Below are 15698 nucleotides of genomic sequence, written 5' to 3'. Positions count from 1 at the left end.
GATTGGCTTCACATGATATATGTTCGCCCTCTCATCTGCCAAGATGTCGTTTGGGCTGAGGGCAGAGCATACCCTCAGAACTGTCCTTCTGTAGACTGCAATCAGTTTGTTAGCGTTAACTGACACCCGCAAGGCCTCCCTCCAAACTGGGGTCGCATAAAGCATGACTGAGGTCACCATCCTGGCTATAAACAACCTAGAGTTATAACGTGACTCTCTCACTATCGGCATCACCCTTGCGAGGGCGATACTTGCAGTGGAATATTTGTCGCAAACGTGCTGCACATGTTGCCTATAACTAAGTTGGAAATATCCCTTTGGACATGCATACTTCGAACAAGTCAGTGAACATCTCCGGTCTGGATTTCACGGCAAGCTTAAGGGCCTTATTTGGTACTTAGCAGCAGAGCTCCAGCAACTCATCTGTCGCTGGATGGCTATTTTGAGGGCTTTGCAAGCTGCTTTATAAGTGCACTCTTTTTGCCCCTGATCTACTCTACCTATCGCCCTTTGAGCCACTCGTCTGGCTCGGTGGCAGACTGATTGAAGGCTGGCGAGTTCACCATTCTTTCCGTAGAAGCGCCTGCTTTATCAAGTTGATCTAACCACACCTCTATGGTCTGCTCATCCAAAGCTTTTACAGACCAGTCTGAAATCCTTCTCGGTTTCGGGCCTGATGGACCTGTGGCTCGATACATACCTCAAAGAAGATTGCCTGGTGATCGCTGCGGGTGTAGCGTTCGCTGACGTACTGTATACATATACACCACTTATTTTCGCCCATACAAAGCCACTGGCTGCCTGACTTACAGCACATTGTATGGCCTGTTGACCGCAAGCCCGTATTACCACTCCCTGTATAGAATTTATGAGCCATATGCCACTGTGACGATTTCTATATGGTTTGCTTATGATGGCGATTTACATCTCAGATTCGAACGTTTATTTGAATGAACTTCATTTTCTCATTTCAGTCAGCGCCTTCCTGAATTCCGGCAATATTACGGTTATCTTGTCTATCGTTTACTTTGCATAAAAAGCATTTGGGATCTTTAGTGCACTCCCTGGCAATATGGCTTTTCTGCCCACATCTTCTGCATCGATCGGATCGATCCCTGCCGCTGGTGCATTCCTTCGCGAAGTGACCAGAAATTAGGCATTTGAAGCACCTCTCCCATACAATCCGAACTTTTCCGGCCACCAACAACTTATGCGCTGCCTCCGCGGGTCGTGTTGTGGTCGTTTGGGTACCATCATGGGCTTTTCATAGACCCACAACCGACTCCTTGGCAAGTTCTTCAAACTTGAGTTGCTCCTTCAGAGCAGTACAAATTTATCCATTGTCTGTCTGTTTGCTTGTCTTTCCGTCTGTCTGTTTGTCGTTCACACATAGTTTTCTCAGAAATGGCTACACCGATTGACACGAAATTTGGTGGGACGGCGGCAACTGTGAACGCCCAGACATGCAGTCAGTGACATCTTTCCACGTTGAGATTAAGGGGGCAAAAGTGCGTGTAATTTTTTTTCTCACCGAATATATTATAATTGTGTTGGGTATCAAATTAAAGGTCTTGATTGGTACTTTTCGATGCCAGCCTTAGTTTTGATATTTGTTTGAAAGGATTATAAAAATTTGTAGTGATATAGATTATAGTATGAAGCATGTTAGACTCAATCTTATTAGAATCGCACTGCTAATAACAAAGTTACAGTAGTTCAAAGTTGTCTTCTTCGTGTAAATTTGCTGCAACCCAAAGTACGAAATATCACTATCGCACTAAAATAAATAGTCTACTATGCTAAATACATATACATTACCGGCTGCGTACAAATGGGGTGCTTCTGCACTCAAATATACTCACAGAAGGAACAAACAAAACCTGAAGTGCCGGCTTCCCGAATTGGTTTTTTACTTGGAACTTGTTTAAAAATTATGAGTTAATAGTTTTTCATTCTCTTTTTAACATAGTTGTAGGCCATATTAAAAAGTATGTCATTTAGGGCCGACTTTGAATGAAATGAATCCTATCAATAGATCAAGATTTGTGCTTGAAATTATGATGAAAAATATGGTTTTGAGAAAAACTAGTTTAGAGTTTTTTTTCTGTTTGTTCAATTATCAACCAGTATTAAAGGGTTTCCGAGTCGCTGATTACGAATCTGAAGTTAAATTACCAACATTCAATATAGCGCATCCAATACGATTGATCAAAAACAATTTCTATCTACCGACTTGGACCAAAATGTCTATATGAGAATTTTCGTAGTCGTCGAACGTGAATTTCTCATTCGTTTTTAAGATTTTTTGTAAAAAAATCCGGTTTACTGTCTGTCTGGCCATTTCTCTGTCCGTCTGTCGCATGCATTCTTCTCAGAAACGATTGAACCTTTTGACATCAAAGGTGGAAACTGTGCCATCGTATTTAGGAAGTGACACCATTTTACGTGGAATAAATGCAAAAGGGTGGTATACATTTCTTTTTCAGTGAATTTAGCGGTAAAGTATCAAATGAAAAGCCCCGATTAGTACTTTTCAGAGCTGATCTAAGTTCAGAAATGTAATGCAAAAGGGGGAGGCCGGTGGCTGAAAAGTGGTCATTTCTTCAACGGACCCATTCTCAGAATCTACTCCAACGAAAAATTTGAAAAAAATCACAAAACTGTCGCTGTCATATGCTTAGGCTCTGAAATACTCTTTGCACTGATATCTCTTCAAATAAAGTTAATAATAAATAGTATATTACCATAATTTTTAGTAATTGGCTGCAAAAGTTAATTGAAGAATCATGAATTGCAATAATATAGACTGTGGTGAAAAGCATAACCGCAAGTTTGGTAGAAACTACGCACAAAATTATAATAGGTCAAAGTTATCGTTTAAGTGCAAATTCTTACATTTTGAAAGTGAGTGGCACGCGAAAGTGAAGTGACACAATATATTCATATACATTTCAAGTGAGGTACTAATTGGACAAATGTTCACACAAATGTTGTTATATAAGAAATACATAAAACCTTTCATACCTGAAGCGTCCAGCTTCCGTTTTCCCCACTTATTTTAAAATCAAAAATTACAAAACAACATTGCAGATTTTTTTTCCAAATTTGAAACGTTATATACGTTATATACGTTTCCGCAATCGCCGAATGTCAATTTCTTCTTCTTATAGATTTTCTATATTGTACTCACATCAGGGTCTTAATGGGATCTTTTTGGTAGATAAAGGAATCCTTCCTCAATTTAGCACCGCTCCAGATTATCTACTCCAGGTGACTTTGCCCAATAATCTTCTTCTTCTTCAGCCTTTGCCCCTTTCACATGCAGGGTCGGCTCGACTTACTTACGTCCTGATGCCGTCCATGCGTTAATAACCCTTACCCATTTCTCAACAGGACCGGGGCCCGTCCAGCCGCGTCGACTGAGATGGACCCTCTACCATTTTTTCGGAACTTGTTACTCGATCCCTTCATCTTGTTTCTAACGACATTGCATGCATTTTCTTGGTCGGCCCGCCGCGGGGTCTGCCACCAAGAGAGATCAAGTAGGATTTAGCATAGTAGAATAACCCCAACTATACTTTATTTATCTCTTTCTGTGATCCCAGCATTTTATTTTTGTTTTACTGATGGTAGTACAAAGTATTTCGCCTCAAACCCTCCTCCTTTACCCGGGTTTGGGACCAGCATACTATGTTAATAGCATGGCGGGATTTGACTTTGCCCAATAATATCAACTTTCCGGTACATAAAAAGCCATTTGGAGTCGCCGCGTACTAGCACCTTAACGTCCCTCGGCGCACATGAGGTAGGTATGTCTGAGACGCTCCAATTCGATTTCTAAAATCGGAATATACTTTCGTACATATATTCTAAACATATGTAGCTTTAATTTTGTGTAACAAAAACAATCTAAAAGAACCCTACCTTAATTCGAATAGAACATACAACCGATTTCTTGTTCAGCGGCATGATTTCAATGATCGACATATCATTGGTAAGATGGGCAGTTCCAATAATGTCCCAAGACTTGGTGATGAACTTTCAAAGTGCATTTTTCTCAATTTTTTTATCCCTTCTTTAAATTCAAGCATTTAAGGCAGCAACATTCTCCTACGCATTCGCCTGCTTCTCGTTCTGATTGTTGATTATGGTAAAGAATGACCCTGGTGCTGTGAACCTCTGCTGTAGTTTTCACCGCATTTTGAAAGCGGAAAGCATGACTTTGTTGGTGGCCACAGTAAACTTTAGAAGGAACATCGTCAGGTACTAATATTCTCCTCACTGTTGGGTTCATGGAGTCCTATACGATTGAAACATTCGAATTACTCTTCCGATTAGGCAATTTAAGTGATGACTTATCATCGACTTGCAATGAAACTTAATGACAAATTTGTTCCCTTATTGGTGGTATGACTGGATTTGTTTTTCAATATCAGTCAATATTAATCTATAATCTAGCTTATTTCTAGGAAGCAGTTGAGACACGTAATGGGGGGTCGATGTCCGTATACGGTGGGGCTTTGTTCCAAATCTGTAACAGGCTAATTGTCGGCATAAAATTATTTCATTTGGTTTCTCCAAATCATCTCACCTGAATCCCAACCATCGCCAAAATGTCCAAAAGTGAAGAGTCACTCCCATTAAAAAAAAGTTAATTTAATTTGTGTGTGTGATTACCTACAAAAGTTGGGAAGGTATTTAGAAGGGAGTCATTGATATTTATTATCGCGCTATCGAAATTCATCCGATAATCACGACCATTGCTTCATGCCGACTGTCGGATCTAATCGAAACAAACAGAAAAGGAAACATTTTGCTTGTCCACAACTGTTTATTTATGAAAGTCACTTCTGTTATTCCTAATTGACCCGATAGGCCATGTCATAAGCCACAACCTGTAACACGCACCGTAGCCGGATTAGATCTGGTACACCAGTTATATAGTACAGTATGGTGTTACTCAAATCCCCTTCGATTTTTGATATGCCCTTGAAATCATCTATCCGCATTAAATATTGCTCCGCCTTCACAAAACCTGCACTGCTGTCATGTTTTACATTTTGAATATTAACCAGAACATGCTCCCAAGATTATAACGAAAAACAGAAGTATTTTCAGTATTAGTTTCACACCGAGTTCGCATTTGTTTTCAAAAGAACAGTCTAATGAAAAATTTAGAAGAAAGGCGTGGGTAAACTAATCTTACTGAGGTGGTTCGTCTATTTTATTAACCTTGCAAGCATCTCGTAGAGCTGTTCACTACAAAACAAATTGGGAAACCGGAAGCTAAGCACTTCAGGTTTCGTGTATTTCCTGTATAAGAATATTTAAGTGGGCTTTTGTCTCATTTATGTTTAGCTCGTAATATTTATGCATTTCGTTTGTCAAACCATTCACTTCAGTGTCAAAGTCGGTCAATTTCTAGAAAATATACCTATAGTAAACATGATAATAAATAAATATGTATTTAAACAGGTATAGGCATGGGGGTATTTTGAGGCCTAATACCATGCGCAAGAACCATCACACTTCTTTTCAGAGCTTTCATGTGATACCACACATGACTATACTAGATGAAAAAAAAATGGTTACCCTCCTTTTGCATGTATTTTTTCTTTGGTTGCGTTAAAAGGGATACATGATGGGACGCGCTTATTGGTATCGAAAGGATGCTGTGATGGTATAAAAATATATACTCCAAAAATGTAACAGACTCCATCTTTCTGTATGAATTTATTTTATTTTAAGACGTGTTTTAATAGTGAGTAACAAATTTGATCCTGAAAATTATTTACTAATATTCTAGGTCTAGCATTCTTTAACTCTTTGGTTAGTACCACACACAAGTATTTCTACTCACTCCGTGAAGGAAACCGACTGAAGCGTTAGTTACATTGTGTGAGAATATGAATAGACCTTACTAACTGACTGAACTTCATATAGAGGCTAAAGTCGTAGTAAGAATTTGTCCAATACAGTTGATTAACTCAATCTCAAGTTATAACGAAATGAATGAGTTTCCACCTCGTTACTATACTAAAAGTTTGGAGAGTTCCGAGCTTCCACTTCTTAAGGATAACAACCTTAGATCCCCTTATGGACGTGGATAATACCCTCTATCAAACTAAATTCGTCTAGAAATTACATATCCTCGCCATGTCATCCACGAGGAATATGATTACTGTTGATTGAACCTAACAGTGCATGATTTCTCAAGTACTACTTAATAGAACATTCTACATACATATATGGAATATAATATATGTGAACATTAATTAATTTGGCAAGAAGCTGATGATCTGAGTAAGTATCATATATTTAGATTTGGAGCAAAGTACCAAACGCTGTCGAAATGCTAAAATATGGAATAGAAATCGCTAAGGATAAAAACGAAACCGAACATAAGTAAATTTCCTGGAACTGGCTCATGTTTGCATTCGAGTTGAATTTGCCTTTGATAGCTCTACAAACAGATGCTTCATAGCAACCTCATTAACTGAGATCCCTTGATCTGCTCTCTTTTCTAGTGATTATGGCGAAAAATATATTTTACTCGAGATTTTTATGTCCAATTCCAGACTGTAGGCGATGATAATGCGAGTATACCTTCGAGCAGAAGAAATTACTTTGCATTTCGTGAATACAATAAAGCTACTTAGAGCTCATACTTACATACTTCTGCCTATTTCGATTAATCTTTTGTAGATCTTAACTAACTTTCTCAGGGCAATAGACGAATACTCGTCTTTGAGTGGATCCTTCATGATTATACTTTATATTAGAGACTCTACTCGTATAACGAATTATATTATTATATTCTTTTATCCTAGGAAGTAGCAACAATAGATAGAATAGCATTGAACCTTTCTACTGACACTATCACTAGACAGGCCATCAAATTCAATCGGCCCAGTGAGTTGGTATATGATGGATAATAAATCGACTGGGATCGTGGATAGTTTCGCTGTTGGTTCCAAAGTGTTAATCAGTTTTTTGCTATTGAACGTATGGATATACATACATACATATGTAAGGGACACGAATTATGTAGGAAGATGTCCAAACGCCCAAGCCAAAGTTATCTTAAAATTTAAATAATAGTTTGTAGTTTCCGCTGCGCTCCTATTTGATCAATCTTGCTTGGTGTCCTGTTGTCCAACTGCTTGCGAGATCTAGAGTAAGCCTTTGCAGATCAGAGTTAAAGTATGTAAGCGGGCTCCAAAGAATCCCTGGTTACCTTCAAGAGTTTTCGCCGCTGTTTCGCACTTTAATTACATCCACATCACTTTATTTTATTTCTGTTTTTATTTTATTTCATTTTAAATAAATTATACGATAAAAAGAACTCAATGACATACTTCAGTATAATTATAAGCAAAATTTACAATGCAACTATAATCTTATTTTTAAAAAACCCGCGAAGCATTCGAACAACAGAAGAATAAAAACACCTCGAAAACACATGATTCGCAGCTATGTATCTCTGACTATTGGACAGCCCATCAGGCTGTTTCAAAACTTGAACAGGATACAAGAGTCCATCAAATTTCTCCGGGATGCGATGAACTGCCTATTGTAATAACTGATTCACTTTTTATGGTCCTTACCTTGGATCACTGCCGAATTTTACAGCAATATTCCCTTTATATTAAGTTTGGATGGTGAGGGCAGCAACAGTGAACCAAATCTAACTGATGAAAGGTTTGAGATTATACCCCTTCAGGTGTGCACTTTTATGCTCGGTTATCTTTGGTCTTTCAAACCGGTGACTGGACTGGGAACACTTGACTGTATCTATGGAATATATTTTGTAGTCGGTTTTTGTAAGGTTAGGTCTTTTTCTAGCCAATGAATACGCAACGACCAATAGGTTGTAGATAAGACAGAAGCTTTATTAATGATGCCAAAATTAACAGCAGACATATGAGAAGAGGTAGTAACTCATTAGCTCAGTAAGTAACTCATAATGAGGATTAAAATTGCCAAGCACAAGTGGAGTCGTAAGACTCTCAAACCACATGTAGCAATCAAGCCATCTCGACCAGTTTTCTGGCCATTTTCCACCCAGTTTAATTCAACGCACGAATTCCTCTGACACTAGTTGTTGCCGCAGAATATACCAGATCAGTAGTACGTAGTTCGGCAGTTCTGGGCAAACCCGGCTTGGTTGAACAATGGTGCAAACACGGTTGTCAAGAGAGCGTTCAAAAATTGTCCTTGTATGGGATAACAATTGAATCGAGCGGTAATTTAAATGTTCTGATAGACTGCCTTTGTTTTTTTTTTAGATTGGAACAGTGGTGCTTTGTTGCCAGTCAATTACTTCAAACGTCGGGAGTGCTTGTATAAACGAGGGATGAACAAATTTTCCCGTTGAAATTGGCACGAAATATTTCCGCCATACGCACACAACAAAAGTGTTCAATATCCTGCGTGTGTTGATGTCGTCTCGACGTAGATCTCTCTCGCCATCCAGAGTGTCGAATTTATCCTGAAGATTGTGACCGCTCGGGTAACACCGATCGTTTTTTGGTTTCCCGGTTTGACATCCTAATGAATTTGCCAAGTGTTGCGAGTGTTTCATCGAAAAGGAACTTATGGTAAAGATGTTTCTCCTCACGAGCCTTCTAGATCAGGCCTATGTCCGAGCAAAAGGGTTCAGCTGATCAAGAAGTCCAAACCCACTTACGAAGAGGACAAAGGTTGAAGGAGAAGAAGGATCTCCTTCAAACATTTCATTATTGTGCCTTACACTATCATATATATTTGAAAATAACCGTAATTTAATAAAAACAAGTCGAGAAAACGGAAGCTGGGCGCTTCAGGTATGAAAGGTGTTGTTTGCTTCTCCTGTGAATATATTTGAGTGTAGAATCATCCCATTTGTACGTAGCTCGTTATGTATATGCATTTAGCATGTCTGACTATCCACTTTAGTGTGATATTAACATTTAGTTGTAGTCAATTTACACCGTAAAGTCAACTTTGAGCGACTATAACTTTGTTACTGATAGTATCATTCTGATCAAACTTGGGGATAATATGCTTCATATTATATTTTATACTACTACCAAGTTTTATAGCTCTGAGATAAACTTATTAACTTAATTTGAACGGATATCGATATGAAGAGTTTTTAAGGCCTGGACACCAAATAGATGCAGCTTCATGAATTTTTTCAGATTTTTGGGTTGGGTAGTTTCTGAGAATGGGTCCGTTAAAGAATTCATCACTGTCTGTGGGTGAATAAATCGCACCTTCTCAGCAAATTTCGTGTCAATCGGTATAGCCGTTTCTGAGAAAAGTGTGTGTGCTAGGCCGACGGACAGACCGATAGGCAGACAGACATTGAACCGATTTTAATAAGCTTTTGTTTTGCAAACAAAATTATTATATGTTCTCAAGTAAGTTGCATGTCATAGACAGATAGAACTGAAAGCGATTTTAGTAAGGTTTTGTTTTATTTTATGCCTTTTGCTCAACATGCTTACAAATGATCAACATTCCATCTTGTATAACAATTGCACATCAGTTCCAATTCTACGCTAAATATTTATAATCCCATTTTTTCCACAACCCCCTTTTGACGAATTCCGTTAAAGAAAAAGGCAAAATGAATGCTTCGTTTGATACTATGCAATAACATTTGCTTTCGAATATAAAAAGAAAATTCAAAACAATGTTTACCACAATGAATTTTCTCATTTGGATGGACTGACAAAGTTATTCTAGTTGATTTTCGATGGAAAAGTTCTATGAAATTGGCTACAACTCAGAGTGTTAAACCGGAGCTGCGTTTGTGTAACTATCAAAATTCCACGAACAAAACGTTAGCTTACCAGCTGAGTGAATTATCAGTCCAATTTCCAGGGAGTTTTTCATCCCTTTTAAATTAAAATGTTACTCTGTATGGGAAAAAGTCCAAGAATCCAGGTGATGTATGCTCCCTTTACTGGGAAAGTATTTATTTACAGAAAGGACTTCATTTGCTACAATTACAATCTGATAAAAACTGGTTACCCCGTTAGTTTTTTAGAGGGTGTATTATAGATAGATAGGTCCTGATCATGAAATATGAAAATATTGTTGACTATCCTACTGAGGACTGAGTTATGGAGCTAATTCATGTTTTTAAGTCCTAGAATTCATAATGACGAAAATATTATGATTTGCTAACAATGTTTTGGTAATGTTATGAAATTTATTATAAAAGCAGCTGCAAGGACTATTTGTAAGGAAATTTACAACCCCGCTCTAGTGGAACGTTGGAATGTACGTTTTTATACTGCGTTAGGATAATAATGAATATTCGAGTAAGCATTTTAAATTAGAATATATCTGCTGAAAAGTGGTTAGGAATTTTTCATGCCTCCAGAAAATGGTTCCATATACATACATTTTCATTGTATTCTGAAAACTAAACTGTAAACTAAATTAACATTTTCACTGTAGGCAATTTGGTGCAGAGTACATGTACATATTTCAATACAAGCTCCTAGAATTTTCTAATTCGACGTTTTTTTATGGTAAAGAGTGTTCCCAACTACGAAGCTTCAGTCAATTCGTGGTGAATTTTGGTTCGTGTTTAATGAAAGTTCTGCCAGTCAGCTGAAAGGCCTGCGACTTAGTAACCTTATTTAAATTTTAATTGAAAACTGACCTCTAAGGTAGTATTCCATAGGGTGAACTGAAATCAACTGAACTAATACGTTCAATATCAAACATGAGCACGTCAGTAGTTATGAAAGCGGTATATTGCATGTCGTGTACCTTCTGCACACACAAGGGTTATATGCAGATACTACATTTCAAGAGATACTACGCACAGAATGGAGAGAAAGTAGTTTCCCGATTTTTTGACACACAAAAAGAAAATATTTATTCGAGTTGAGCAAATATCGTGGACACAAAAATATAAAAACAAGTCAGCTCCAGGTACAGGACAAACTTATTTGAATTTTTGACACAATTTTTCAATTCGATTAGTTTAATGTTGTTTTTTACAAATAAGTAGTAATCATACGAATATTTTCATACAAAATATTTATTTTTTAAATATCCTAAAATTTTCACTGCTCTCTAAGAAATGGTCAAATTTCACAGAATCTCCTTCACTTAATATGTACATGCTTCTGTGTGTGAGTGTATGCGTCCCTGGGGTGAGGCAAGTCCACTATACTCGACGCCCCATCTTATGAAATGTTCCAGATTCATTTACGTATGTTATAGCAGGATTTGTGTGATGCTACCCGTTGATCCGTCCATAGGCGGGGTGTTCACATTAGAAATATTCTCTAAATTTCGTCTCTTCTATACATGCACGTAGTATCTTCTAGAATTCCTATTCTGAACATAAACCTAGCTAGTGAATTATGGGCAGCCAGAATTCCCACAATACACAGGTCTTCTTGCTTCAACGACCTCAGGTGTATCCCGCCCCGGATTCTTCTGGTTCACCCCAGTTTCCTGTACGTTTCAGAATAACTTCTCCCATTCCAGTTATTTGTCATTTTTTGACTATTTTCCGCATTTTCCACCACGTAATTTGCTTCTACCGCCAACGTTTTGTGAGCAGTCCGGTTCACTTCAGCAGGGCAGACCTGTGACTGATTCCCAGCGTCTGTGTCCCAGGTCTGTCCTGAAGAAGTGAGCCGAGTGAGATTGAAACAAATTAGGTGGCCGAAAATCCGGAAAATACCCGAAAAATGAATCAGTGAATCAGAAAGCATTTCAAGAACTGGATTTTGTTCTCCCAATGTCTCCACCACCAAACTTACCAGATATATCTTGGATAATAAAACAAGCCTTCCGATTTCGTATTACTCCGTCTGGGCACTACAGTCTGGTCGCCCATAATAATCAGACTAAGTTCTAGGTAACGGGGGTCTTACAGGAAAACTTCGATTAATGGCTCTACTTTATTGGGTTAATTATTTCACTTTTTGTTGACCCCAAGAGCATTGGGCAACACTCTATATAGGCAATTATGAGATCAACGGAACTAATTAAATCAAATAGCTTACCTACTCTGGGATTATATTTGCTACTTCTTCAATAAATAAATTGAACATTCGGGCAACCTATTGAGAATACAATTCGTACGATTAATTCTTGGATCGGTAAAGGACACGAAGAATCACATGGATGAGTTTATTTTAAGGTGGAGGATTTACCCGTGAAGGTTCCAGCTTCAGTAGTCCAAACTAGGATTTACCCGTGAAGGTTCCAGCTTCAGTAGACCAAAGAATTATGACGCTTCTCCTTTTACATTACACCTGATATTAAGATGAAATTATCGCAACTAGGGCCTGGACACAGGAATCGCTCAGCATGGTTGCTTCTAATTAATTTGATATCACACCATAAGCTGTCGGTCTTGGGGATCTTTTATCGAAGAACACTCAGCCCCCTTTATTGACGCAGTGCTACAGATACAGAACCCATAACTCCGGACGGCTCAAGTGGTTAGAACGCTGGGTTGTCATGTCTCACTGGTGGCAGAAAGATTTGTTATTATGACTGGACGTCGAGAGCGTAATGCTGACCACATTGCCTCCTGCAGTGTACTGTAGTGTACCGTTACGGTCTTGAATGAAGTGCTCTAATAGACTTCAAGGCATTGATCTAATATGGATTGTTGCGCCAACAATTATTATTATTATTATAGCTCTTATTACTGGAAGATGTAACAGCTGTCCTGGAAGTTTACCACTGGAAAGGAATGAAGAAGAATCGATGTCTTTAGGCAGAAATATTTTCTAGATTGGAATGAAAAACCGCCTCCGAATCAAAAGACTGCTGCTTCCGGTGAGGGTCTCATAGGAGTTATCCGTTTACCCTTGCCCTTTGAAGGGGGTTACGCTCAATAAGGCTTTAGGCTATGAAATGGTTGCGCGGAAAAAATAGAAACAATTACCAGTAAGAGGTTTAAAGTACTTGATGATGGTTTCTAAACCAAGGAAGTCGCCAAGTAAAATCGAATCGTATCGGTTATATCACATCTCCCAAACATGTTTTAGTTTCTTGAAAGGCTTGAAATGATTGTGGACAGAAGTATCACACGAGCTCAACAATCTGGCTTTCACAAAAATCATTCAATTAGACGTATCTCATATGATCAGCAAAAGAAGGAAACCACCTAAGAAGAAGCTATTCATACAGGGAACAATAACCTACAAATAGCTATTGACTATATTGTAGAATGGATCAGTGGATGAAAAAGCAAAACTAAATTAAATCAATTCGAACTGCATACCTTCATTGACATTTGTACCTGGCTGGCGTCTGTTTACACGGATAACTCTTACCTTTTGTGGCATTTTAATATGAATAGCCTTTTCGAGGGAAGAGTTTGTTTGAAACCTTGTTTTGTTTACGAAATTTCGTATGCTCATACGCTGACTAATATTGCAAAAAGGTTTTGGGGAGTCTGCCTCGTTACGGGCGCCAATCCACGTGGCAAACCGGCCAAAACGTCAAAAAAGCGAAACAAAAGGTGCTCAAAAACCGTCATACCAGCCTTAAAGATATTGCTACTAAACTGGCCATTGTATATTAAACCGTTCAGCACATTGTAGTGAAACTTTTGCGTATAAAACGTGTCGCATCTGAACTCGTGTCAAAAAACCCTGAATTTCGTGCAAAAACAACATCCAAAGACGGTTGCTAAGAATAAGATTTCTGACGGATGAGTGAAACGCTAGCACACGTGTGTTGGTTTAGATAAATTAAATTTGCTTCAAAATTAAGTCGTACTTTTTTATCTCAGGACTTACATATATCAACAAAACACTAAATCCAACGAACCATCAAAAAACACTATAAGCGAATGAAATGGGATAACAGAAGGTGTTTTCTAAAAAAGAGGTACAAGTTAAATGCAGGTGGCACTTGACACTCCATGGTTCATTTCAAATGAGCACCGGCATAGGGATCTACGAATGTAAATTGTTAGCTAGTGCGGTTATCAATTAGCATTGAATTAACCATGGACAGAGATTGGAATCCTATGTATTATAAATAATGAAATCTAAAATATCTCGAGTCCGAATGGTTGAAAAGAGTTACCGCGAATGACTTACTTGTGATAAAATGTGTGCTAAAGCCAACTTAAGTTACTGGGGCTCACACTGATAAGTGAGAAAATCGTACTTTAGCGAAAGATAGTTTAGCGGGTAAGAATCCCACGATAACTCTTTTGAAATCTTTTGATGACTTCCACCTACATAGGGTGGGTATCACAGACAGACGGACAAACAGTACCTTGATTTGAATAAGACTTTAATTACACAATTTCCAGAAACCCTCAATAGTATAACAAAGTCATTAAATTTACAAGAGAAAAGCGGAATAAGCCTCTATTTGTTCAGTCTACGTTTTCGATTATTTTTAGGAAAATACAAACCAATAATAAATGTATATTACAGCACCTTCTGCTAAATGGTGTCCTTTCCTATGAAAAAGTGATTCTCAACTCAATATATTTTCTAATTAGGAGAACCCTATTGGGGATTCATTTAGGTTCTAGAAAGCACCTTTTTGATTCAATAAATGGGGTTTTTACCAACCCTACTTTTTATCCTAATTCGTCTAATTGAATTGAATTCAAAAGCATAAGCAAATTCACTTCTGCAGTTGCTTCAAAGTTATTTGGCTCTTTCATCATAACAGTCCTTAACTGTTCATCAAAATTAATCACGGCCTTTGATCATAGTGTCACAAACTAATTAGCTTAAAAATTCCGCCTGCTTGCTTCATGACGTAGTTTCAGTATTATTTGTTTGTTGTTTGTTTGATTGAAACCTTGGTTTTTTTTCAAGTTGGACATCACTTTACAATACGCTAACTTCATTGAATTTTGTCCAGCTGTCATATTTCCAAGGCTTTTGAAATAATTATGGATATTTTCTATTTCGCATTTATTTGACTCGCGAAGTCCATTTCTAATTTTAGAGAAATTATAATTAGCTTTGCCTTGTTCATTTTTATATCAGGTGGAAAGCATCTATATCTTGAAATCAAGAAAGTTTTTCCCGGAACATGTCATTTACCACATGATTTTTCGTATTCCCCGTGTTTCAGTTCATGAAATATTGTCATTTATTTTCATTTGATTTCAAAAGTGATACATATCAATTGTATATTGTATCTCAACGAATTATTGTATAGTTTTCACGCAAATACCATCAAAGCAAACTATATAACTAAATGCCATAAACCCAGCACGAAAGAACTTCCCTGCACCCCCAGGGATTACTATATTTAATACCCATTACATGATAGGAGTGATTCTCCTTTTCGGATGCCTCAGGAGTTAGGTCCTAGGTTATCGCAATGGAAGTTCGCGGTTCAAGTCCCACTGGTGACAGAGGAATTTGCATCCTGGACGAGAGCTATGAAAGAGTATAGTTTATTAGTTCATATATGGAGTGCATTCTATGTATGATGCCTTAGAATGCAGTAGATTTATATGGAAAAGGAAAATTTGAGCTACTATAACTTCATTAGTAATATAAAGGTTTCCATCAAATTTTCTAGTATTGTGTCCCATAATTTTGTTTATATTTGCACTTCTAAGAAGAACTCGAGGAGTGTTTTCCGATGAATTTCTGAAATATAATAATAAACATTATTAACTGTTTTAAGCGGATATCTGAGTAAATTGTATTTTGGGGCTTAAATTTTATAGAGCTTTTGGG

At 37.7% G+C, this 15698-nt stretch overlaps 1 protein-coding gene and 1 long non-coding RNA gene across 3 annotated transcripts in view; one reads left to right on the top strand and one right to left on the bottom strand.

Moving 5' to 3' along the window:
* Positions 1 to 15698, top strand: part of LOC119661353 (potassium voltage-gated channel subfamily H member 2) — a 766305-nt gene that overhangs the window by 530416 nt on the left and 220191 nt on the right. The window lies entirely within an intron of this gene.
* Positions 6869 to 7353, bottom strand: LOC119661354. Its single transcript, XR_005250578.1, has 3 exons — positions 7238 to 7353; positions 7022 to 7172; positions 6869 to 6964 (listed from the first exon to the last, which is right to left on the bottom strand). It is a non-coding gene; the product is annotated as an uncharacterized LOC119661354 (long non-coding RNA).

This window comes from Hermetia illucens, chromosome 1 (genome assembly GCF_905115235.1).
Source record: "Hermetia illucens chromosome 1, iHerIll2.2.curated.20191125, whole genome shotgun sequence".
Classification (NCBI taxonomy): Eukaryota; Metazoa; Arthropoda; class Insecta; order Diptera; family Stratiomyidae; genus Hermetia; species Hermetia illucens.
This window is presented reverse-complemented; position numbering and strand designations above follow the sequence as displayed.